This window comes from Bufo bufo, chromosome 4 (genome assembly GCF_905171765.1).
Source record: "Bufo bufo chromosome 4, aBufBuf1.1, whole genome shotgun sequence".
NCBI classification, from domain to species: Eukaryota; Metazoa; Chordata; class Amphibia; order Anura; family Bufonidae; genus Bufo; species Bufo bufo.
Window position 1 is genome coordinate 585,804,115 of NC_053392.1, and position 25,989 is coordinate 585,830,103.

The window sequence follows — 25,989 nt, forward strand, 5'->3', positions numbered from 1 at the left end:
CTCTGCCTCCTCCCTCCACACTGATGCATCTGATGGGTGATCTGTAGATGACACTTATGGGGATCTGTGGATGACATAAGTGTCATGCACATATCCCCCCTCAGTGTCATGCACAGATCCCCCATCAGTGTCATCCACAGATCCCCCATCAGTGTCATCCACAGATCCCCCATCAGTGTCATCCACAGATCCCCCATCAGTGTCATCCACAGATCCCCCATCAGTGTCATCCACAGATCCCCCCATAACAGTGCGTCATCCACAGATCCCCCCATAACAGTGCGTCAGCCACAGATCCCCCCATAACAGTGCGTCAGCCACAGATCCCCCCCATAACAGTGCGTCATCCACAGATCCCCATAACAGTACTTCATCCACAGACCACCATTAGTTCAAAAGCTACCAAAAGCACACCTTTTGGTTCAAAATATTTTTTTCTTATTTTCCTCCTCAAAAACCTAGGTGCGTCTTATCATCAGGTGCGTCTTATAAAGCGAAAAATACGGTAAGTTTTACACAATGATTTCATTTTTGAAACAAAAAAAAATCATGTTTTAGTGTCTCCATATTCTGAGAGCCATAGTTTTTTCAGTTTTTGGGCGATTATCTTAGGTAGGGTCTCAATTTTGTGGGATGAGATGACGGTTTGATTGGCACTATTTTGGGGTGCATATGACTTTTTGATCGCTTGCTATTACACTTTTTGTGACGTAAGATGACAAAAAATGGCTTTTTTTACACAGTTTTTTATTTTTTTTTACGGTGTTCACCTGAGGGGTTAGGTCATGTGATATTTTTATAGAGCCGGTCGATACAGATGCGGCGATACTTAATATGTATAATTTTTTTTTTATTTATGTAAATTTTACACAATGATTTCATTTTTGAAACCAAAATAATCATGTTTTAGTGTTTCCATAGTCTAAGAGCCATAGTTTTTTCAGTTTTTGGGTGATTATCTTGGGTAGGGTATGATTTTTGCAGGGTGAGATGACGGTTTGATTGGTACTATTTTGGCGTACATGTGACTTTTTTGATCACTTACCTTTTTTGGGAAGTAAGGTGGGCAAAATTTCAATTTCCTCATAGTTTTTATTTTTTTATTTTTATGGCGTTCACCGTGCGGGGAAAGTGACATGAGTCTTTTTTAGATCAGGTCGTTACGGACGCGGCGATACCTAATATGTGTAGTGTATTTTATTTTTTTTATTTTTATTCCGTGATAAATGTGGTTTTTTTTTATCTTTACTTTTTTCACTTTTTTTTTTACATTTTTTTGACCCAGACCCACTTTGTTCTTGAAGATCCAGTGGATCTGATGTCTGTATAATACAGTACACTATATAGTGTATTGTACTGTATTTTACTTACACTTTGTCTGAACAGATCTATGCCTTCAGAACAGATCTGTTCAGCACCATGGACAGCAGGATGCCTGAGAAGGCGTCCTGTTGCCATGGGAACCTTCCCCGTCTGCCACAACTGAGCAGACGGGGAAGGGGAAGGAGGGGGGCTCCCTCCCTCTGTGACCCCATCCTGTCTGGGGGCTGCAAAGGCACAGCAGCCCCCCCCCCCGATGGGAGAGGGAGGGAGCTCCCTGACTGTTAACCCTTTCCATACAGCGGTCCGTACTTAGAAAGCGGTCCGTACGTAGAAAGCACTGCAAACCGCAGGTCTGAATTGACCTATGGTTTTCTGCGATCGCCGATACAGGGGGTCATATGACCCCCCCCCCCCTTCCCCCGGCGTTGTGACAGGATGCCCGCTGAATGATTTCAGCGGGCGATCCTGTTCCGATTAACCCCCGCAGCGCCGCAATCTCGTTTTAAACTCATGACGTACCGGTACGTCATGGGTCCTTAAGGACTCGGGAACCATTCCGTACCGGTACGTCATGCGTCCCTAAGGGGTTAAGGCCATCTGTCCACCAGCTGAAGCTCAACAGAAGATGGGTGTTGCAACAGGACAACAACCGAAAGCATCGAAGTAAATCAACAACAGAATGGCTTAAACAGAAGAAAATACGCCTTCTGGAGTGGCTCAGTCAGAGTCCTGACCTCAACCCGATTGAGATGCTGTGGCCTGACCTCAAGAAAGGGATTCACACCAGACATCCCAAGAATATTGCTGAACTGAAACAGTTCTGTAAAGAGGAATGGTCAAGAATTACTCCAGACCGTTGTGCACGTCTGATCTGCAACTACAGGAAACGTTTGGTTGAAGTTATTGCTGCCAAAGTAAGTTCAACCAGTTATTTAATCCAAGGGTTCACATACTTTTTCCACCTGCACTGTGAATGTTTACATGGTGTGTTCAATAAAAACATGGTAACATTGAATTATTTGTGTGTTATTAGTTTAAGCAGACTGTGATTGTCTATTGTCGTGATTTAGATGAAGATCAGATCACATTTTATGACCAATTTGTGCAGAAATCCATATCATTCCAAAGGGTTCACATACGTTTTCTTGGAACTGTAACTGTTATATTTTGTGTTCACAGAAGCAGAAAAGATAGTATGCCTTTAAGAGTCATTATATGGAGGTAAGGTAAGCTCAATAACACAGCAGAAACAACAGAAAGCATAGAGTTAAACTGTTGTTGCTGGGCAGGAGTCTAGACCAATTACAGCCAGCCTCACACACAGCAGGAGTTTTGACCAGTTACAGCCAGCCTCACACACAGCTTGTGTGGTAAATTTCCCTAGTAGGAGCTGCTGGAATCATTATTCACCAGAGAGAAGCTGAACAGACATTCACTCCACTAAGAGCTGTGTTTTATGGAAGCAAAGAGGCCAAAATAGGTATTTAAAACAGTTTATATAATGTTCCTACTGTTAATATAGTGATTAGAACTGTATACTGAACCAGTTATATGTGTGTTTACTTACAGTTCCACCAGTTGCAAACCACAAATTCTGTTGCAAACTACAAAGTTCACAATCCAAATTCAAATTCCATATTGCAATTCAAATTGCATACAACCATACCAGATCATACTTAACCAACCTGTACCCTCCTGTGTGCCTCCCTCCGACCCCTGCTCACACTCCCTGCACCCTCTGTGCGCGCTCCCTGCGCCCTCTGTGCTCGCTCCCTGCGCCCCCTGTGTGCGCTCCCTGCGCCCCCCTGTGTGCGCTCCCTGCGCCCCCCTGTGTGCGCTCCCTGCGCCCCCTGTGTGCGCTCCCTGCGCCCCCTGTGTGCGCTCCCTGCGCCCCCTGTGTGCGCTCCCTGCGCCCTCTGTGTGCGCTCCCTTCGCCCTCTGTGTGCGCTCCCTGCGCCCTCTGTGTGCGCTCCCTGCGCCCTCTGTGTGCGCTCCCTGCGCCCTCTGTGCTCGCTCCCTGCGCCCCCTGTGACGCGTGTATGCTCCTGGCAACCCCTGGGTGCGCTCCTTGCGACTCCTGTGTGTGTTCCCTGTGCCCCCTGTGTGCGCTTCCTGCAACCCCTGTGTGCGCTCCCTGCAACCCCTGTGTGCGCTCCCTGCGTGCACCTCCTGCGACCGCTGTGTGTGCTCCCTGTGCCGTGTGTTCTGCCTGTGACCGCTGTGTGTTCTCCTAGTGCTTCCTGTGTGCACGCTCCCTGTGCCCTCTGTGTGCACTCCCTGTGTCTCCTGTGCATGCTTCCTGTGCCCTCTGTGCTCCTAGTGGGTGCTCCCTGTGTGAGTTGTGTGTGCTCCCTGTGCTTCCTATGTCCCCCATGCGTGCTCCCTGTGTCCCCTCTGCTCCCAGTGTGTGCTCCCTCTGTGAGCTGTGTGTGAGCTCCTTGTGTCCGGTGTGCTCCCTGTGACTGTAGTATGAGTTAGGCCTGCAGCACTTTTAGGACACCACCAAACAGCGTGCGTGTGACGTGGCTTGTGGTGCTTGTGACGTGGCCATTCTGCGTTTAATTACTGCATGGCTGTTTGGGTCATAGAGGGCTCTAGTTAAACTATTGAAGACGGCATTGTTTAGGTGGTCTACATTGTTAATTGGGGGGGGGGGCGGAGGCATTGGAGTATAGATTAAGAATCTGAGGTCCAAATTAGCAGTGTCTTTTATTTCTCCAGTAATTGGGGGAGCAGACCAGGGCTGCTAATAAAGGCATCTGTAAAGCTGTGTCACACATTATAACAAATAACTGTGTCATCCACAGATCCCCCCCATAACAATGTGTCCTCCACAGTACCCCATAACAGTGTCCTCCGCAGATTCTCCATAACAGTGTCCTCCGCAGATCCCCATAACAGTGTCCTCCGCAGATCCCCCATAACAGTGTCCTCCGCAGATCCCCCAAAACAGTGTCATCCGCAGATTCCCCCATAACAGTGTCCTCCGCAGATCCCCCATAACAGTGTCCTCCGCAGATCCCCCATAACAGTGTCCTCCGCAGATCCCCCATAACAGTGTCCTCCGCAGATCCCCCATAACAGTGTCCTCCGCAGATCCCCCATAACAGTGTCCTCCGCAGATCCCCCATAACAGTGTCCTCCGCAGATCCCCCATAACAGTGTCCTCCGCAGATCCCCCATAACAGTGTCCTCCGCAGATCCCCCATAACAGTGTCCTCCGCAGATCCCCCATAACAGTGTCCTCCGCAGATCCCCCATAACAGTGTCCTCCGCAGATCCCCCATAACAGTGTCCTCCGCAGATCCCCCATAACAGTGTCCTCCGCAGATCCCCCATAACAGTGTCCTCCGCAGATCCCCCATAACAGTGTCCTCCGCAGATCCCCCATAACAGTGTCCTCCGCAGATCCCCCATAACAGTGTCCTCCGCAGATCCCCCATAACAGTGTCATCCACAGATCCCCCATAACAGTATGTCCTCCACAGATCCCCCAAAAACAGTGCGTCCTCCACAGATCCCCCAAAAACAGTGTGTCCTCCACAGATCCCCCATAACAGTGTCCTCCACAGATCCCCCATAACAGTGTCCTCCACAGATCCCCCATAACAGTGTCATCCACAGATCCCCCATAACAGTGTCATCCAAAGATCCCCCATAACAGTGTCATCCACAGATCCCCCATAACAGTGTCATCCACAGATCCTCCATAACAGTGTGTCATCCACATATACTCCATAATAGTGTGCATTCGCAGCATTATCTCCATTCACTGCTATGGAATTGCCAGGGATCAGCTATTTTCAGAGCACTCATAGCATAATGGAGGATGAGCATGCATGCACATTGTGCTCTCCCTTCACTTCAGGGGCCCAGATGGGACAGACCCTTTTTTTCTGCTTATAAACTGAACCATGAAAAAAAGTGCCCTGGCCATTCTTCTTGCGGGTTCCATGTCCAGAATTCTCTTTGAAAATGGGCGTTAATAAAAATCCACAGCAAAACTGCATCAAAAAGTGTGTTATAAAATGCATCAGAAAAAAAACACATCCAAAAAAAACTGATGCAGATTCTGCATTAGGTTTTTTTAAGTACAGAAAATATTCTGCGTGAACATACCCAAAGAGGCTGTAGGATCAGCAGCTTACAGTGGAAAGGCTAAAGAGAGATAATATGGCATTCTGCAATCAGCTGCTGTGGTTGCAACCTCTGCCTGTGCATACTGTCAGACTTCTGGTCCAATATTTCAGGATTTGGGGCCCCACTTTAACCCCTTAAGGACTCATCCCTATTTCCCCTTAAAGACCCGGCCATTTTTTGCAAATCTGACCAGTGTCACTTTAAGTAGTACATAGGAGCAGTATCATAGTAGTTATATTCTTGTACATAGGAGGCAGTATAATAGTAGTTATATTCTTGTACATAGGAGGCAGTATTATAGTAGTTATATTCTTGTACATAGGAGCAGTATTATAGTAATTATATTCTTGTACATAGGGGCAGTATTATAGTAGTTATTCTTTTACATAGGGGCAGTATTATAGTAGTTATATTCTTGCACATAGGAGGCAGTATTATAGTAGTTATAGTCTTGTACAGAGGAGAAGTATTATAGTAGTTATAGTCTTGTACATAGGAGCAGTATTATAGTAGTTATATTCTTGTACATAGGAGGCAGTATTATAGTAGTTATATTCTTGTACATAGGAGCAGTATTATATTCTTGCCTATATAAAGCTCACTGGGGCAACCCATTTAAATTAATAAATTCATATAATGAATAATAAAATATATTGAATTTCATTAAATATTATTCAAATACAATACTACAGAATTTAAATAATGGCAAAGTTTTTCTTAAAAGCAAATACTTCCAGCGTTACTATAATTATATGTAGTTTGATTTCTATGTGATCACTTTAAGGATGGCAACTAAGTGTTGGCTTTGATGTTTAGAAAAAAATGGACCTGTCTTGGAAACAAAATTAATTCCTTTGAAGTAGGATCTCCGAAAGGAAAGAATCTGGAGAGAAAACAATGCAGAGACCAAATTTTAAATTCACATTATTTATTCTACTTAAAGCGTAACAAACTGTATTATATGGGATGAAAAGCCTTGTGCAATGTAGAAAGGGTGGATATTTGATTGTGGAAGAGACCCTATAGTACATCACTTTTGCAACCATTGTATAAATCTAAAATACAAAAATCTATAGTTTTATGTATACAACTCCTATGCAGAACAATGTGTCTCCATGGCTACAGACCACAAACAAAGGTGTAGAACCAGATCTTGTAGTCATGTGTAACTACACTTCCTCTGTGCCTTTTTGTTGTCACTAAGGGCTAGTTCACACGAACGTAAGAGCTCAGTGCCCGTGCTACGGACTGTGCACTCAGTGCTGCAGATGTGGACCCACTGACTTGAACGGGTCTGCAATCTGCTAAATCCGGCAAAAGATAGGATATGTCCTATCTTTTTCAGTGCGGAAGTAAGGAACCCGAAAGCCCACGGAAGCTTTTGCTGTATCGTGGATCGTGCACCCATTCAAATCATGGGGTCTGCAATATACGGGCACTGGCAATGTACACTCCGTGCTGCGGACGCAAACCCAACATTTGCGGTCTGCAATACGGGCACGGAGCCCTTAAGTTTGTGGGCATGAGCCCTTACACACAGCAGGTAAAATAGGTTATCCAAACAGAATTTTTCAAAACCTTGAGGAAAGAAGTCAGATTTGCCCTACAGAGACCATTCTTGGAGTTTTTGGGGCATTGTAGGGCAGACTAGGGGTGATACCTTGAAATGTTCCACAGTTTGTTTTTTCAGATGTTGGAGTATTTTCAGTAGGAGTGGACATACCACCTGTCCAGCTGCACAAAAGCCCAGCGTGGGAGGGGGCCCATCGCCGCCCAATCACCCATTACTAGAAGATAGAGCTGTAATTCTCCTAGGAGAAAGGATCTTTGATGACATCATTGTCATGTGACCAGTAATATATCAATGTTACTGTTCACATGGCGATGACATCAAAGGGTCCTTTTTTTTCCACAATTTGATGGTATTTTTTATTTATTTTTTCGTGAGGATTACATCTGGAAAAGGTGACAGAGTCTGTTATGCTATTATACTGTAGGCTACTGCATACTGTGGACTGTAATACTATACTTATATTGCATACTGTGGAGTGCTGACTGTATACAGTGGGGTGCTATACTAAATACTGTAGGGTGCTGTATATAGGGTTGCCAACCGGCCAGTATCTCACCGGCAAGGCCGGAATTTTAATTTAATTTTTTTCTATTTTCCTGTTAACAGGACTGCTACTAATGAGCGCTTCAATTACAGAGTGCTCATTAGTGCAGCTGTCACGACCGCTATCCCAGCAGCAGTCGTGTCGCACCAGACGGAGGGGAAGGGGGACCCTTATCTACGGATGGGAAATAGAATGGCCACCCCTGAGTAACCCTAAGCTGGCACCTGTCTGCCCTGATACCCTAGACGGGGTGTAAACCCGTGCGGCGAGCTGGATGCCTAAACCCTCAGTCGCCCTAACACTGGACTGGGGAAAGGCCGATGGGAGCGCTAGTCACCATCACTCACGTCTAGGAAAACAACAGGGGAAGACAACAACAAACAACAGCAGAGATAGACTTATCCAGTCACGAGCAGAGAAGACGATCCCAAACACGACAGTCCACGCCGGACAAGAGCTCCACAGCAACACCATCAAACGATCTCCTTCCAAGGTCAGAGTAGCACTGGAAGTAAGGACTATATCTGGCAATGACTGCAAGTGAAACTGAAACTAATATAGTAGCTAGGAGTGGCAGACAGGACTCACCTGAGAAGGATGCCTACAAACTCCCAGTCAGGACAAAAAGGTTCACAAGGCAAAACCCAGATGACATACCCTGAACCACAGAGCAAACTCACAAGCTATCGCGAGTAGCAAGTCGCTGCGACCTTCTCCTCCCAGACCTGTCTGGATCAGTCACAGTCGTGACAGCAGCCCTTACTTCCTTCCCCCCTCCCCTCCCACACACACACTTGTGTTAATAAAAAAATTTAAAAAATCGCTCACTTCCTCCATTTTCTCACGCAGCTGACTGGATATGCAGGACAGGACCTGGGGGGGGGGGGGCACTAATAGGGGCATTATTATAACTGGGGGCATTTTTCTAACTGGAGGGCACTAATGGGGGGCATTATTTTAACTGGCGGCACTAATGGGGGCATTATTATAACTGGGGGGCTCTAATGGGGGCATTATTCTAACTGGGAGGCACTAATGGGGGCATTATTATAACTGGGGGGCACTAATGGGGGGCATTATTTTAACTGGTGGCACTAATGGGGGGCAATATTCTAACTGGGGGGGCTCTAATGGGAGCATTATTCTAACTGGGGGGCACTAATGTAGGGCATTATTCTAACTGGGGGGTACTAATGGGGGGCATTATTTTAACTGGCGGCACTAATGGGGGCATTATTCTAAATGGGGGGCTCTAATGGGGGCATTATTCTAACTGGGGGGCACTAATGGGGGGCATTATTCTAACTGGGGACACTAATAGGGGACATTATTCTAACTGGGGGCAACGTGTGGTTTGGCATGCTTGTGTGTGCACTTCCCCTTTAAGTTGTAGCCTCCCTCTGTCTGGTGCTGTAAGGGTTAACTCCCTGACTGGGTGTGGTCATTTGGCTTTTATCTTCTGTGGTTTCCTGGCTGGAGTCAGTGGTACTTCAGCTGTTGTTGGTGCTGGAGCTCTGCTCCAGTCCAGGGTGTTCCATCTGTCCAGTGAGGGCCACCCATGTGGTCATAGATGTTCAATGTCATCCCGGTGTCTCCTTCCCTTCCTGTCCCTATTTGTATGGAGTGGGTTATGTTCAGGGTGTTTGTATATCTAGTTTGGTGTTACATGTCTGGTGGTGTTTGGTGTCCAGCATGTTTACTAGACATTCCCCTGTCCCCATGTTTATTGCAGCTATGGGTGTCCTGGGTTCCTGTGTGGTTTGTGGTGTGTGCTGTGTCCTTTAATGTTGGTGTGGACAGCAGCACTTGTACACTGGTTACAGTCAGTGTGTCTGTGGCAGGTAAGTAAGTGTGTTATGGGTTTCGCTTACCTGCCATCTCCTTATGCTGCACGTGTTCCCCTCTCCTTGCAGCCTGGCCTCAGATAGAGACTTCTGTTCCTCCATGACTGGGATGAACAGGTCGTCTCTTCCCTGCTCCTTGGTGAGGGATTAACAGGGCGACTTAGGGTCTTTAAGTATCCTGAGTATGAGTCGTCCTACCATCGGGGTCCGCTCATACGGTGAGGAGTCAGGGAGAAGATTAGGGATGCTGTAGGAGGTGACCTGCTCCCTTATTACTCCTTTTGGCCAGGCTGATCCCCTTTTACCCTTTGCCACCGCACCACTGATCCCCATTAGCGGAACTAATGGGGGTATTATTCTAACTGGGGGGCACCAATGGGGGCATTATTCTAACTAGGGGGCACTAATGGGGGGCATTATTCTAACTAGGGGGCACTAATGGGGGGCATTATTCTAACTGGGGACACTAATGGGGGGCATTATTCTAACTGGGGACACTAATGGGGGGCATTATTCTAACATGGGGGGCATTATTCTTCCTGGGGGGCACAAGTAGGGGCATTATCCTTCCCAGGGGCAGAAATGGGGGGAATTAATTCTGGGGTGCACTGATTGGGGCATTACTATTACTGGGGGGCACTAATGGGGAATTAATATTACTGGGGGCACTAATGTGGACATTATTAATTCTAGAGGGTGGTAATGGGGGCATAACTATTACTGGGGGCACTAATGGAGGAATTAATATTATTGGGAGCCACATTATGATAGCGACTTAAAGGGAACCTGTCACCGGGATTTTGTGTATAGAGCTGAGGACATGGGTTGTTAGATGGCCACTAGCACATCTGCAATACCCAGTCCCCATAGCTCTGTGTGCTTTTATTGTGTATAAAATCTGATTTGATACATATGCAAATTAACCTGAGATGAGTCAGAGCTTGAAAATATGACTCTTCTCTGGTCACACAAGTAAGATAGGTGTCACGACCATGGTCATGGTCGTGACTCTTAACCGCATGCTGTTGCCTGCGGTCTCGTGTGGTTGTTTCAACCACAGGTGAGGGCCGCTTGTATGTTGCCTCACTTGTGGTTGCCGTTGGCAACATGTTCTATTTATGTACTTGGCAGCATAGCAGCTTGAGCTGTTGCTTGGCAGCTTGCTGCAATCTGCATGCGGTTGCACCTGGCAACCTGTCTTTGTAGGTGTGCCTTTTTATAGGTTTGGTGTGCACGAGGTTTGTGTGTGTGCACTGACACTTCCCTTCGCCTGTGGCTGCCCGTGGCAATGTGTTGTATTGTTTACATGTGCTGGCAGTGTCTCGGCCTTCTGGTCGACTCCCTGGACACGGTTGCCACGCATGTCGTTGCCTGTGGTAACAGCTGCAGGGTAATTGTGTGCGTATTTCCCTTTAAGTTGTGGTCTTCCCTTCCCTGGTGTGAGAAGGGTTAATTCCCTTCTTTCTGTGTGAACACTGGGTGTGGATGTGGCCACTTGGGGCTATTTAGCTCCTGCTGGATGCCAGACTCTGAGGGGTACTTCAGCCATGGTTAGCTGATGTCATCCTCCTGGTTTATACCATCTGCCAGTGAGAGCCACCCTTGTGGTCATAAACATTATGTCTGATGTTAGATGATGTGGATATGGTCTTTCTGTTTATTGCAGCTATGGGTTCCTGTGTGGTGTGTGCTGTGTGCTGTCTCCGTTAATATTGTTGTGGACAGCAGCACCTGTACATGGGTTCCAGGCTGTGTGTCTGTGGCAGGTAGGTGGTGTTACTAGTTACATTTACCTGCCATTGCCATTAGCTGTTTCTGTTCCCCTTGTTGCTTGGCCACTTTAGACTCCTGTTCTTCCGTGTCCAGGAGGAACGGGCTGTCTACCCAGCTCCTAGTTCAGGGATCGACGGAGGGTCAGAAGGGATCCAAGGTTCCTGAGCATGAGCCCTCCTACCTTCAAGGGCGGCTCATGCAGCTAGGAGTCAGGGTCAGATTAGGGAAGCTCTAGAAGGTGACCTGCTCCCTAATTCTGTGGTACTAGCCAAGTAGCGACCTTCCATCTTTTGGCATCGCACAGCTGAGGGTTTTCCCCATCCTCAGCCGTGACAATAGGACTCTTTTTTATGTTAATTTGCATATGTATCAATCGGGTTTTTTTCACTATAAAAGCACACAGAGCTATGGGGACTGGGTATTGCGGATGTGCTAGCGGCCATCTAACAACCCATGTCCTCAGCTCTATACACAAAATCCCGGTGACAGGTTCCCTTTAACACCCCGTGTTAAACCATGCCACACAACCACACCCCCTTTGGGGTGTAGCTTATCTTGGCTGGTAGTTTTTGTTGGGAAAGGTGGTAAACCAAGCTGTATACTGTGGAGTGCTGTATACTGTGTGGTATTACACGGTATACTGCATGCAGAGTGTTGTACACTATACATTTTCAGGGGCTGGGGGTGTTATACTGCATACTGTGGGGTTCTATATACTGGGTGGTGTTATATACTGTGGGGTATTACACTGTATACTGCATGTGTAGTGTTATACACTATGAGGGGCTGGGGGGGGTTATACGATATACATCAATTCAACAAATCTGACCCAGATAAATGAAGGGTATTAAGTTGTCTTAACCACCTCCGGACCGCCTAACGCAGGATCGCGTTCCGGAGGTGGCAGCCCTGCGCAGAGTCACGCATATATGCGTCATCTCGCGATGGCCGAGATTTCCTGTGAACACGCGCACACAGGCGCGCGCGCTCACAGGAACGGAAGGTAAGAGAGTTGATCTCCAGCCTGCCAGCGGCGATCGTTCGCTGGCAGGCTGGAGATGTGTTTTTTTTAACCCCTAACAGGTATATTAGACGCTGTTTTGATAACAGCGTCTAATATACCTGCTACCTGGTCCTCTGGTGGTCCCCTTTGTTTGGATCGACCACCAGAGGACACAGGTAGCTCAGTAAAGTAGCACCAAGCACCACTACACTACACTACACCCCCCCCCCCGTCACTTATTAACCCCTTATTAGCCCCTGATCACCCCATATAGACTCCCTGATCACCCCCCTGTCATTGATCACCCCCCTGTCATTGATCAACCCCCTGTAAAGCTCCATTCAGACGTCCGCATGATTTTTACGGATCCACTGATAGATGGATCGGATCCGCAAAACGCATCCGGACGTCTGAATGAAGCCTTACAGGGGCGTGATCAATGACTGTGGTGATCACCCCATATAGACTCCCTGATTACCCCCCTGTCATTGATTACCCCCCTGTCATTGATTACCCCCCTGTAAAGCTCAATTCAGATGTCCGCATGATTTTTACGGATGCACTGATAGATGGATCGGATCCGCAAAACGCATCCGGACGTCTGAATGAAGCCTTACAGGGGCATGATCAATGACTGTGGTGATCACCCCATATAGACTACCTGATCACCCCCCTGTAAAGCTCCATTCAGATGTCCGCATGATTTTTACGGATGCACTGATAGATGGATCCGATCCGCAAAACGCATCCGGACGTCTGAATGAAGCCTTACAGGGGCATGATCAATGACTGTGGTGATCACCCCATATAGACTCCCTGATCACCCCCCCTGTCATTGATCACCCCCCCTGTCATTGATCACCCCCCCTGTCATTGATCACCCCCCCTGTCATTGATCACCCCCCCTGTCATTGATCACCCCCCCTGTCATTGATCACCCCCCCCTGTCATTGATCACCCCCCCCTGTCATTGATCACCCCCCCCTGTCATTGATCACCCCCCCTGTCATTGATCACCCCCCCTGTCATTGATCACCCCCCTGTCATTGATCACCCCTCTGTAAGGCTCCATTCAGACATTTTTTTGGCCCAAGTTAGCGGAATTATTTATTTTTTTTCTTACAAAGTCTCATATTCCACTAACTTGTGTAAAAAAATAAAATCTCACATAAACTCACCATACCCCTCACGGAATCCAAATGCGTAAAATTTTTTAGACATTTATATTCCAGACTTCTTCTCACGCTTTAGGGCCCCTAGAATGCCAGGGCAGTATAAATACCCCACATGTGACCCCATTTCGGAAAGAAGACACCCCCAGGTATTCCGTGAGGGGCATATTGAGTCCATGAAAGATTGAAATTTTTGTCCCAAGTTAGCGGAACGAGAGACTTTGTGAGAAAAAAATTAAAAATATCAATTTCCGCTAACTTGTGCCAAAAAAAATAAATTTCTATGAACTCGCCATGCCCCTCATTGAATACCTTGGGGTGTCTTATTTCCAAAATGGGGTCACATGTGGGGTATTTATACTGCGCTGGCATTCTAGGGGCCCCAAAGCGTGAGAAGAAGTCTGGTATCCAAATGTCTAAAAATGCCCTCCTAAAAGGAATTTGGGCACCTTTGCGCATCTAGGCTGCAAAAAAGTGTCACACATCTGGTATCGCCGTACTCAGGAGAAGTTGGGGAATGTGTTTTGGGGTGTCATTTTACATATACCCATGCTGGGTGAGAGAAATATCTTGGTCAAATGCCAACTTTGTATAAAAAATGGGAAAAGTTGTCTTTTGCCAAGATATTTCTCTCACCCAGCAAGGGTATATGTAAAATGACACCCCAAAACACATTCCCCAACTTCTCCTGAATACGGCGATACCACATGTGTGACACTTTTTTGCAGCCTAGGTGGGCAAAGGGGCCCATATTCCAAAGAGCACCTTTCGGATTTCACAGGTCATTTACCTACTTACCACACATTAGGGCCCCTGGAAAATGCCAGGGCAGTATAACTACCCCACAAGTGACCCCATTTTGGAAAGAAGACACCCCAAGGTATTCCGTGAGGGGCATGGCGAGTTCCTAGAATTTTTTATTTTTTGTCACAAGTTAGTGGAAAATGATGATTTTTTTTTTTTTTTTTTTTTCATACAAAGTCTCATATTCCACTAACTTGTGACAAAAAATAAAAACTTCCATGAACTCACTATGCACATCAGCGAATACCTTGGGGTGTCTTCTTTCTAAAATGGGGTCACTTGTGGGGTAGTTATACTGCCCTGGCATTCTAGGGGCCCAAATGTGTGGTAAGGAGTTTGAAATCAAATTCTGTAAAAAATGACCTGTGAAATCCGAAAGGTGCTCTTTGGAATATGGGCCCCTTTGCCCACCTAGGCTGCAAAAAAGTGTCACACATCTGGTATCTCCGTACTCAGGAGAAGTTGGGGAATGTGTTTTGGGGTGTCATTTTACATATACCCATGCTGGGTGAGAGAAATATCTTGGCAAAAGACAACTTTTCCCATTTTTTTATACGAAGTTGGCATTTGACCAAGATATTTATCTCACCCAGCATGGGTATATGTAAAAAGACACCGCAAAACACATTCCCCACCTTCTCCTGAGTACGGAGATACCAGATGTGTGACACTTTTCTGCAGCCTAGGTGGGCAAAGGGGCCCATATTCCAAAGAGCACCTTTCGGATTTCACAGGTCATTTTTTACAGAATTTGATTTCAAACTCCTTACCACACATTTGGGCCCCTAGAATGCCAGGGCAGTATAACTACCCCACAAGTGACCCCATTTTGGAAAGAAGACACCCCAAGGTATTTCGTGATGGGCATAGTGAGTTCATAGAAGTTTTTATTTTTTGTCACAAGTTAGTGGAATATGAGACTTTGTAAGAAAAAAAAAAAAAAATCATCATTTTCCGCTAACTTGTGACAAAAAATAAAAAGTTCTATGAACTCACTATGCCCATCAGCGAATACCTTAGGGTGTGTACTTTCCAAAATGGGGTCATTTGTGGGGTGTTTGTACTGTCTGGCCATTGTAGAACCTCAGGAAACATGACAGGTGCTCAGAAAGTCAGAGCTGCTTCAAAAAGCGGAAATTCACATTTTTGTACCATAGTTTGTAAACGCTATAACTTTTACCCAAACCATTTTTTTTTTACCCAAACATTTTTTTTTTATCAAAGACATGTAGAACTATAAATTTAGAGCAAAATTTCTATATGGATCTCGTTTTTTTTGCAAAATTTTACAACTGAAAGTGAAAAATGTCATTTTTTTGCAAAAAAATCATTAAATTTCGATTAATAACAAAAAAAGTAAAAATGGCAGCAGCAATGAAATACCACCAAATGAAAGCTCTATTAGTGAGAAGAAAAGGAGGTAAAATTCATTTGGGTGGTAAGTTGCATGACCGAGCAATAAACGGTGAAAGTAGTGTAGGTCAGAAGTGTAAAAAGTGGCCTGGTCTTTCAGGGTGTTTAAGCACTGGGCGCTGAAGTGGTTAAACAAAAAAAAAAATGGCCACCCTACGACTGATACCCTCCAATTTACATTTATCCCATAACCTATAATAATAAATCCGCTCTTTATTTTGTTGAATTAAAAGTCCTCTGACCACTAAACACCGGCGAGCTAATGGAGGGGGCCCAAGATGAGTAAACCGCCCCGAGCCTGTGATGCACTTAATCTGCTCCTGCTGGCCGCTGCCACAATTCCTTACACTGCACTGCTACTAGAGCAAGGGGACGGAGGTGGCCCGCCATGTCCAGCATGCAGCATCATAAACCACCTTCACAGGTGGCAGGGGCCCCTCTGTATGCCATGCAGATGCTTGTTACTAGCATGGGCCTTTGAAGACAGTGAGGAGGGCGGAGGAAGGAGGTCCGGCACGCCGCGCAGTCGCTTGTGCTGGGCTCCAGCAGTTCAGGCCCAACACATAACACTGGCTGCCACTGCTCCCCTATGTTCTTGTGACTGACACTTGAACCTCATCCTGTCAGCCAATCACAGAGAGACGCCTTTTTGAGCATCTCTGTGATTGGCTGACAATTGATGGTGGACAAGCATCAGTCAGCCTAGCCAGGAATCTTTACAAGCGGGAAAGTGCACAGAGGACTACAGCAAGTGCTGCTGCTGTGCATTCCAGATCCAGGTCCAGACCAGACCAGTGCAAAGAGGACTACAGCAGAAAGGACACGCCTGTTCAGCTGTGATAGGGAGAGCTGTGGTAGAAAGGACCCCCCCACCCTGGGCTATGATACCGAGAGAGCTGCAGCAGAAAGGACACACCTTTTTGATTGTCATGTACTAGATGATTTTGTTTTCTACATTAACCATGGGATCAGGGGCATAACGATTGCGGTTGCAGAGGGTGCGACCGCGACCAGGCCCGTCGGGGGGAGGGGCTCACTGCACTCACATGTAATGGGGCCCGGCATTGTCACTGTACTGCCCCCCATCAGCGCTAGGGCCTGATGCTGGAGGCCTGGAGTGCATAGGATGCAGCAGCTGAGTTGAGCGCTCTGACGGGGCCTGGCATGCAGTACAGTGACAATGCTGGGCCCCGTTACATGTGAGTGAAGACTGGGGGCATTGGGGACATTGCTAGGGGCAGTGGGGGACACTACCTGCTGGGTCAGTGGGGGGCATTATTGGGGGCAGTGGGGGACATTATTGTCACGGTGTGGGGGCACATAGCACTCTAGTTATGCCACTGCATGAGATAACCCCTTTAAGTCCCCATTTGTGGAAAATGTTAAAGTCCTATCTAATCAGGAACCCCACAAAATTTTGAAGAAATGCTCAAAAATGCTATTTTACATAAACCTCAGCCCTTAAGGAATGCTGAGCGATGACCAATGTCATAGATAACGGTAATTTGCCGAATGTGCCGACTCATTCCATAGATTCTGGGACGCCTGCATTATCCCTAATAAGCCACTGATTCATTCCGATTCCTAGAAACGCAACGCTGTAAAAGCCCGATGTTTGCACCCGCCGCTCGTCTGCAACAGATTAAAAGTTCTAGGCAGATGTTACATTATTTTTTTTAATTAAATAAATAAAAAAAATACTTTGGGATTCCAGTAAAAAAAAAAAAATATGCCAAATAAAATTTATCTGAGGCTCGAAAACATTAGCGGGATTGTCTAATGTGTTGTGAATTAAGGGTCTGAACCCCGATGATGGATACTGAGGGTGACAGGCGGAGATCGTATGTAACGCCGGCCCGGCAACTCCCTTTTACAGATATTTCTAATTTACTGCAGAACTGGAATGTTGACGCGTTTCCATGTGAAGATTGTGCATCAGATCAGCACGTCTTATCTGTGATCACAAGTAACGAAGCTCCGGACCAAGAGAAACAACCAGGAAACTCGAGAGGACGCTGCTTACAGGTTCACTAAATGTCAGACGATCCCTGTATTGAACCCATAGATTTAAAGAGCACTTCTCAGCAGGATCAACCCTATTAAACCAGGAACACTACCTGTGAGGATTGATCCTGCTGATCAGACTGATACCATGTTCTCAAGAGACTTTTATGCAATGGAGGGCTTCAGTGCACGGAGGAGCTTTCCGGTGCTGGTCAGCCCCCTCGGTGCACTGAAGTCCTCTCTCTTTCAAAACTAAAAGTCTTTTTTCTACGGAATGCCACAACTGATTTCCACAATACAATAGCATTTTAATCAGCGGGATCGACCCTACCAGGTAGTATTTCTCGTTTAATAGGGTTGACCCTGATGAAAGGTTTTATGATGAAAATATTATAGGGGTTTCTTAGTTATATCCACTTCCGGGTAAGCTAGGTGACAACCAACCTGTCTATTAGCAGTGATGGCCAGTTCACAGTGTTCGCCAGCGAACACATGCGGGCTGCCATCTTGACTCACAAGTCCGGCGATGCACAGGTAAGCCCTTACCTGTGCCTGTGCCGGGAGCTGGTCTGAAATCAAATGCGGTCACCGGGAGCAGGCCGCTGGGGGCCTTCATTGGGCTGTTCTCGGAACTGCCTGCTCCCAGTGACCGCATTTGATTTTAGACCGGCTCCAGGCACAGGTAAGGGCTTACCTGTGCATCGCCGGACTTGTGAGTCAAGATGGCAGCCCGCATGTGTTCGCTGGCGAACACTGCGAACTGGCCATCACTGTCTATTAGGGCTCATGCACACAATCATGGTTTTGATCCACATCCGATCCGCAATGGACACACTCATTTCAATGGGGCTGCAAAAGATGCGGACATCACACCATGTGTTGTTTGCAGCCTCACGTCCGTTCCCCACAACAACAAAAAAAAAGAACATGTCCTACTGCAAGTTTTGCGGACAAGTCGGAAGATCTTACAGAGGGTGGAACGCTCCGTTCCACAAAATGCGGAATGCACACGTGTTGTTTGTAATTCTTCTGTGCATTAAAAAAAAACACATAAAAATCTGATTGCACCCGCACGGAAAAAACACTAAACGCAATTGCAGACAAAACTGACTGAACTTGCGGGTTTCGCTGAAAGCATCCTGAGAGAATCTGCAACGCTCGCATGAAAGGGGCTGATGGTTTTGCACGCAAGTTTGTCTGCAGTTGCGTTCAGTGTTTTAGTTTTTTCCGTGCGGGTGCAATTAGTTTTGATGCGTTTTTTTCAGGTGCATAAAATAAAACCTAAAGAATAACACTCCACATCAGTGAAAAACGCTTGCATCCGAATGCAATCCATTTTTTCATGTAGGTCCCATTCACTTCTGTAGAGGAAGGGCTGCGTGAAAAACGCATAATATAGAACAAGCTGCAACTTTTCCCGCAACACAGAAATGATGCGTGAAAAACCGCTGTCATGTGCACAGATCCATTGAGATGGATGGGTCTGGATTCATCCCAGGTGCGATGCGTTCACTTCACGCATTGCACCCGGACAGAAAACTTGCTCGCGTGAAAGAGGCGTTAGGCTAAATGCACACGATCAGGATTGTGTGCGGATTTTCCGTGTGCAGAAAATCCGCACGCACTGTAGGTCTCGTACATTGTATTCTATGAGAATTTGAAATTCTAAATGCACATGATGCAGATTTTTTCCTCGCGGATTTTGACCTGTGGTGCGGATTTTAACATCCGCAGCATGTCAATTTATTTTTCCTGACCGGGTTTTCTCCATTCACATCCGTACCAATTGATGCGGATTGACCGCACAGATTTGCCTGCGAACACCTGCGGATTTCAGTGTGCATTCTCCGCACGTGAATCCTGAACGTGTGCATGCACCCTTAGGCCCCTTTCACACGGGCGAGTTTTCCGCGCGGGTGCAATGCGTAGGCGTGCACGCATTGCACCCGCACTGAATCCTGACCCATTCATTTCAATGGGTCTGTGTACAGGAGCGACGTTTTTCACGCATCAATTGTGCGTTGCGTGTAAAATGGCAGCATGTTCTATATTCTGCGTTTTTCACGCATAGAAGTGAATGGGGCTGCGTGAAAATCGCATTGCATCCGCAAGCAAGTGCGAATGCAATGCGATTTTTTAACGGATGGTTGCTAGGAGATGATGAGATGAGCCCCTGGACCCCATTAAAGTCCATTTGCTGTATTACTTTCCATTATAACATGGTTATAATGGAAAATGATAGCATTCTTTAATACAGAATGTTAAGTAAAATGTCCATTAAGGGTTCCGCAAAAAAACGGTTTGGACACGGAAAAAAAAAATACGTTCGCGTGGTGTGCATGAGCTCTAATTCAAAAGAAGATGTTCAGAAGATCGCATGCAACTTTTACCCTATTGGCAAACAGGGAAATAGTATTTTACTATGAATTATCGGCCGTGCATTTATACCACATCCCTTTAAATCCCAGCATCTGCTAACAATTTCATTCTGGAGGTAATAACGATGAAGGATGAAGGAATTGTTTGGCCACATATGAGCTGATGATTTCCAGTGAGATCTTGGGAGGACTATCTCTAGATGGAATCAAATGACTTGTTATGAATACCTTGAAATGTTCACAAATGTATCAGCTTTCTCCAGTGGGTGTCTGTCCAAAATGACCCAGCAGGGAGAGTTCCTGCAGCCTGATGACAGGTAATCAGAATTAAGGTTTGGATGTGACTAGAGAAGATCCGACTCCACCGGGAGTTGGAACGTAAAGTGGCTCTGGAAAGAATACTAAAAGTGGCCCCGTTTTGTAGTTGGGTCCAAATTGATGGAAGGCAGGGCCAGTAATACCATATCGTGGCACATTATACCAAAGAGAGAGAAATCCCACAGTCCATCACAAAATACATCCCCAAAAACTTCCACTTGCCGGCCGTGAGGAGGGCCCAGGCGGTCCCCTGGGCATCGGGCCAACGGGGAAATTTTCCTATAAGGTCTATGACCAATCCGCCCCCGGACTCCACTATATATAAAGATAAGTAAATATAGTGTTTGCATAAGAATACATAAAAGAGAGGGGACCTCATATCAAAGATCAAAATTCAGAGCGTGGTGTTGCCCCCGAGACAGACAGGCCTGTAGTTATTTCTCCATCCGCACTCATTTTCCATGACTCTTGGGCCAATTCCCTGTCCCTCTGATTTGCAAACAATCCAGTTCCTCTGGAGAAGGGTTTTCTGCACAGGTTCTTCCACCCAGTAGCTCAGGGGTTGGGTATTAAAGGTGTGTGCTCAATGGGAAAATAGAATGCAAGTTAGCTCATGTCAGCCAAACCAGAGACCTCCAAAAGGAAGAGTGACCCATCTGTATATAAGATGGGGGCCAGACAAATCCTGCTCTCTCAAAGTAATGCCACAGAGCAACACTTCTTCTTGTACTGCAGTGCTGATGCGTTGGCATTAAACGGGCAGTGAGTAGTGCTGGCCCTCGGGGATGGTATGTGGAGCTGTATAAAGTGCCCCGTGGGCTCCATCTTCCACTAGTGCTGCCTGAGCCTCATGGTGTGCTCAGACCCCTCTGCTGGGGGTGAACGCTAAGCAAGGCCTGCTTCAGTGGCTGCAGCTGCAGCAGGTGAACTAACAAGGAATCTGCTCTAGCCATTGTGGGATCAGGTTTAAGTGCAGGAGAAGAAGGGCATGAGGATGGGGGCGCCATTTTAATGTTTGCCTCAGGAAGCATGAATGTTATGTGCTCCCCTGCCCCTGGCCACAAAGCTCTGAGGGAAAGGGGGCCCAAGCTGAACTCCTGCCCCAGGGCCCATGAGCCTTCAGCTACCCCCTGCAGGTCTGTAATCCTGCAAAGTGCATGATCCTTAAGAGTCTTAATAAATCTTGAGAAATATAATGCTGCTTACATCACCGGCCTTCCGCTTGGCTGTTCAGTTAAAGGAGACTTCAAGAAAGAGGAGACACCTTAAAGTCTGTCCTACCAATTCCCACTGCAGGGCTCTCCCAGTGACTTACAGTTCTTCTTTAGAAGACGGGGTTGACGTTGGTATAGAGCAGTGATGGTAAACATTTTACAGGCCGAGTGCCCAAACCTGCAACCCAAAACCCACTTATTTATCGCAAAGTGCCAACATGGCAATTTAACCTGAATACTACAGTCTAATATAGTATATCTTCCATGTACTTTATCATGTAGCTATAATAGCCTGCCTACATTCAGTGCCCTGTCTGCGCTGATGAATGACAGGAAAAGTCTAAGGCATATTGGTACACCACAGACTTTTTCCAGGGTGCAGGTGCCCACAGAGAGGGCTCTGAGTGCCACCTCTGGCACCTGTGCCATAGGTTTGCCACCACTGGTATAGAGGATCTTCTCTGCGTTCCTGTCACTCTTACCAGACATGACATCTCTACATCCTTCATGGAGACACTGATGTAGAATGTAGAAGGATGTGGGATTGTCAGCAAGTTTAGGATTTTTTTTATTTGTTTGAGTTTCACATTGCAAATTGAAAAGTGGATATGAAAGAACAATAATGCCATTTTACCCTCAAGGAACTGTTTCTTCGTTTCCCTAATGCAAGAAGCCAAAGTTGAATTTAGTTATTTTTCATGTTTTGCCAAGAAATGAAGAATTTAACAAGGTTCATCTGTAGAAGATGATTCTGATCACCAGGAATGAGACCAGGTGAGTACTCATCCCTGACCGCAGAGGTCCACCATCTAGGGGCCTTCAGCACATTTTAAACACTGATAGCTTTTGAATGAGTATCTTTAAGATTTAAAGGGACACTGACAGGGCCAAAAAGCATATTAAGGCCTCTTTCACACTTGCGTTGTCCGGATCCGGCGTGTACTCCACTTGCCGGAATTACACTCCGGATCCGGAAAAACGCAAGTGTACTGAAAGCATTTGAAGACGGAACCGTCTTCCAAATGCTTTCAGTGTTACTATGGCACCCAGGACGCTATTAAAGTCCTGGTTGCCATAGTAGGAGCGGGGAGCGGGGGAGCGGTATACTTACAGTCCGTGCGGCTCCCGGGGCGCTCCAGAATGACGTCAGAGCGCCCCATGCGCATGGATGACGTGATCCATGCGATCACGTGATCCATGCGCTTGGGGCGCCCTGACGTCACTCTGGAGCGCCCGGGGAGCCGCACGGACCGTAAGTACACTGCTCCCCCGCTCCCCGCTACACTTACCATGGCTGTCAGGACTTTAGCGTCCCGGCAGCCATGGTAACCACTCTGAAAAAGCTAAATGTCGGCTCCGGCAATGCGCCGAAACGACGTTTAGCTTAAGGCCGGATCCGGATCAATGCCTTTCAATGGGCATTAATTCCGGATCCGGCCTTGCGGCAAGTGTTCCGGATTTTTGGCCGGAGCAAAAAGCGCAGCATGCTGCGGTATTTTCTCCGGCCAACAAACGTTCCGTTCCGGAACTGAAGACATCCTGATGCATCCTGAACGGATTACTCTCCATTCAGAATGCATTAGGATAATCCTGATCAGGATTCTTCCGGCATAGAGCCCCGACGACGGAACTCTATGCCGGAAGACAATAACGCAGGTGTGAAAGAGCCGCAGCCTGAGAATGAGACTGTGCGCAGGCGCGATGCGATCCCGGCCAGTGAGGGTGCCGGGCGCATGCGCTGAAGATGGCCGGGGACACTAGTAGCCGCCCAGCGAAGTGAATATTGATGAGCTGGGCGGCGCTTCAAACGGCAGTTGTGGCGAGGCTGGCTGGGCGCAAGCTGAGGTGAAACACCGCCCCTTGGGCAGATTGAGCCCAATTCCAGCAGGTTATAAAACTTCACATTACTGTAGTTATAAGGTGGACAGGGGGGATACTTACATGATTCTTATACACTTTATAAGACCTGTACGGTCATATATATACCTTAATATGCTTTTTGGCCCTGTCAGTGTCCCTTTAAAGTGGCTATCCCAAAATTAATGTATGAAAATCAGAAATTATATAGCACATAACAATCTCTTTCTAAGGCCTCATGCACACGAACAGATTTTGTTTCCGTGTCTGTTCTGTTTTTTTTTGCGGATAGGATGCAGACCCATTCATTTCAATGGGTCCGCAAAAAATGCGGACAGCACACCGTGTGCTATCTGCATCCGTATGTCCGTTCCGTAGCCCCGCAAAAAAATACATGTCCTATTCTTGTCTGTTTTAGGCATTGTTACAATGGATCCGCAAATGGATCAGTTTTTTTTCGCGGATCCGTAATTTGCGGACCGCAAAACACATACGGGCGTGTGCATGTAACCTAAGAAAGCTAGAACCAGTCATGTACCTCACATGGATCCAGAGATATTTCCATTCATTGCTCCAATTGCTCTGCTAGATTCTCTTCAGGCTAGTAGTGTCACCGATGGTGTACAGGAAACAAGACAATACCATATAAACAATGTCTCTCTGGATCCACAACTAAGGAACAAAGGGAGACCCCTGCAATAGACCTGCCGCTCTCCCTCACTGCTCAGCCTATGCGAACACCCCAAAGGTGGATGGCCACATATCCACGTTCCTCGGCTATCTATTACCTGAAGACCCTACAATAGTGAAGGGACACGACCACCGGCTCCCTACACTGACACGGAGGGAGTCAGGGTCACCTGGATCCAGAAAAGACAAAATCATAAATACATAAACAGCACTTATCTTGCAGACGACTGACGACTGAGGACCGGGAACTGGGAACAGCATGCACACACACTCCAGGAAGTTGTATCAGCCGCACACTACTGCATTATGGGGAGGAACTTGAAGGGTAGCAATCAGTCCAACTGCATGACAGCTGAGATAGACTAACGAGATGAGAAACTAAACCAAAACAAAGAAATTCAAGGAGGAGGATCTGAGAAGCTCCTGTGAGCGCTTCTCAGCTGTCTGGCTGTGACAGTACCCCTCCCTCTAGGAGTGGACTCCGGACACTCAGAGCCCACCTTCTCAGGATGGGACCTATGGAAAGCCCTGATGAGACGAGAGGCCTTAATGTCCGTCACTGGGACCCACATCCTCTCCTCAGGACCATAACCCTCCCAATGAACGAGGTACTGGAGGGAACCGCGGACAAGACGAGAATCCACAATCCTAGAGACCTGAAATTCAAGATTTCCATCAACCATAATCGGAGGAGGAGGCAAAGGCGAGGGTACAATAGGTTGAACATAAGGTTTCAATAAGGACTTATGAAAAACATTATGGATCTTCCAAGTCTGAGGAAGATCAAGACGGTAGGCAATAGGATTGATGACAGACAGGATCTTGTAAGGCCCAATAAACCTAGGACCCAACTTCCAGGAGGGAACCTTCAATTTGATATTCTTGGTAGACAACCACACCAGATCACCAACATTCAGGTCCGGATCAGGCACACGTCTCTTATCCGCCACACGCTTATATCTCTCACTCATGCTCTTTAGATTATCCTGAATCTTTTGCCAAATAGATGACAAAGACGAGGAGAATCTGTCCTCATCAGGCAAACCAGAAGAGCCCTCTCCCGAGAAAGTCCCAAACTGCGGATGGAACCCATATGCACCAAAAAATGGTGACTTATCAGAGGACTCCTGACGACGGTTATTTAAAGCAAACTCAGCAAGGGACAAAAAAGAACACCAATCCTCCTGATTCTCCGCCACAAAACAGCGCAGATATGTCTCCAGATTCTGATTGACGCGCTCTGTCTGGCCATTCGACTGCGGATGGAAAGCAGAAGAGAATGACAACCGAACCCCCAAGCGAGAACAGAAAGCCTTCCAGAATCTGGAAACAAACTGCGTGCCCCTATCAGAGACTATGTCTGAAGGAATCCCATGCAATTTGACAATGTGGTCACTAAACGCCTGCGCCAGCGTCTTAGCATTGGGCAAACCAGGAAAAGGGATAAAATGCACCATTTTGCTAAAACGGTCCACCACTACCAGAATCACAGACTTCCCCGAGGAACGAGGCAAGTCCGTTATGAAGTCCATGGACAGATGTGTCCAAAGATGGGATGGAATGGGTAAAGGAAGGAGAGGACCTGATGGCCGTGAATGAGGGACCTTGGCACGAGCGCAAGTCTCGCAAGCTGCCACAAAACCCTCAACCGACTTACGAAGCGCAGGCCACCAGAATCTCCAAGCGATGAGATCCAGTGTGGCTCTTGCCCCCGGGTGCCCAGCAAGGACCGTGTCGTGGTGTTCTTTAAAAATCTTGTGTCTCAAAGCGAGAGGCACAAACAACCTCCCAGGAGGACAAAGATCAGGAGCTTCTGACTGGGCTGCCTACACCTCTGCCTCCAATTCAGGAAAAAGAGCAGAGACCACCACACCTTCAGCCAAAATGGGACCCGGGTCTTCCAAATTCCCACCTCCCGGAAAACAACGTGACAGGGCAT

The 25,989-nt window shown here is 47.0% G+C and overlaps 1 protein-coding gene across 1 annotated transcript in view; it reads right to left on the bottom strand.

Moving 5' to 3' along the window:
- LOC120997516 (spermatogenesis-associated protein 7 homolog) overlaps nucleotides 1–25,989 on the bottom strand; it is a 305,575-nt gene that overhangs the window by 53,900 nt on the left and 225,686 nt on the right. The gene's annotated exons all lie outside the window — the stretch shown is intronic.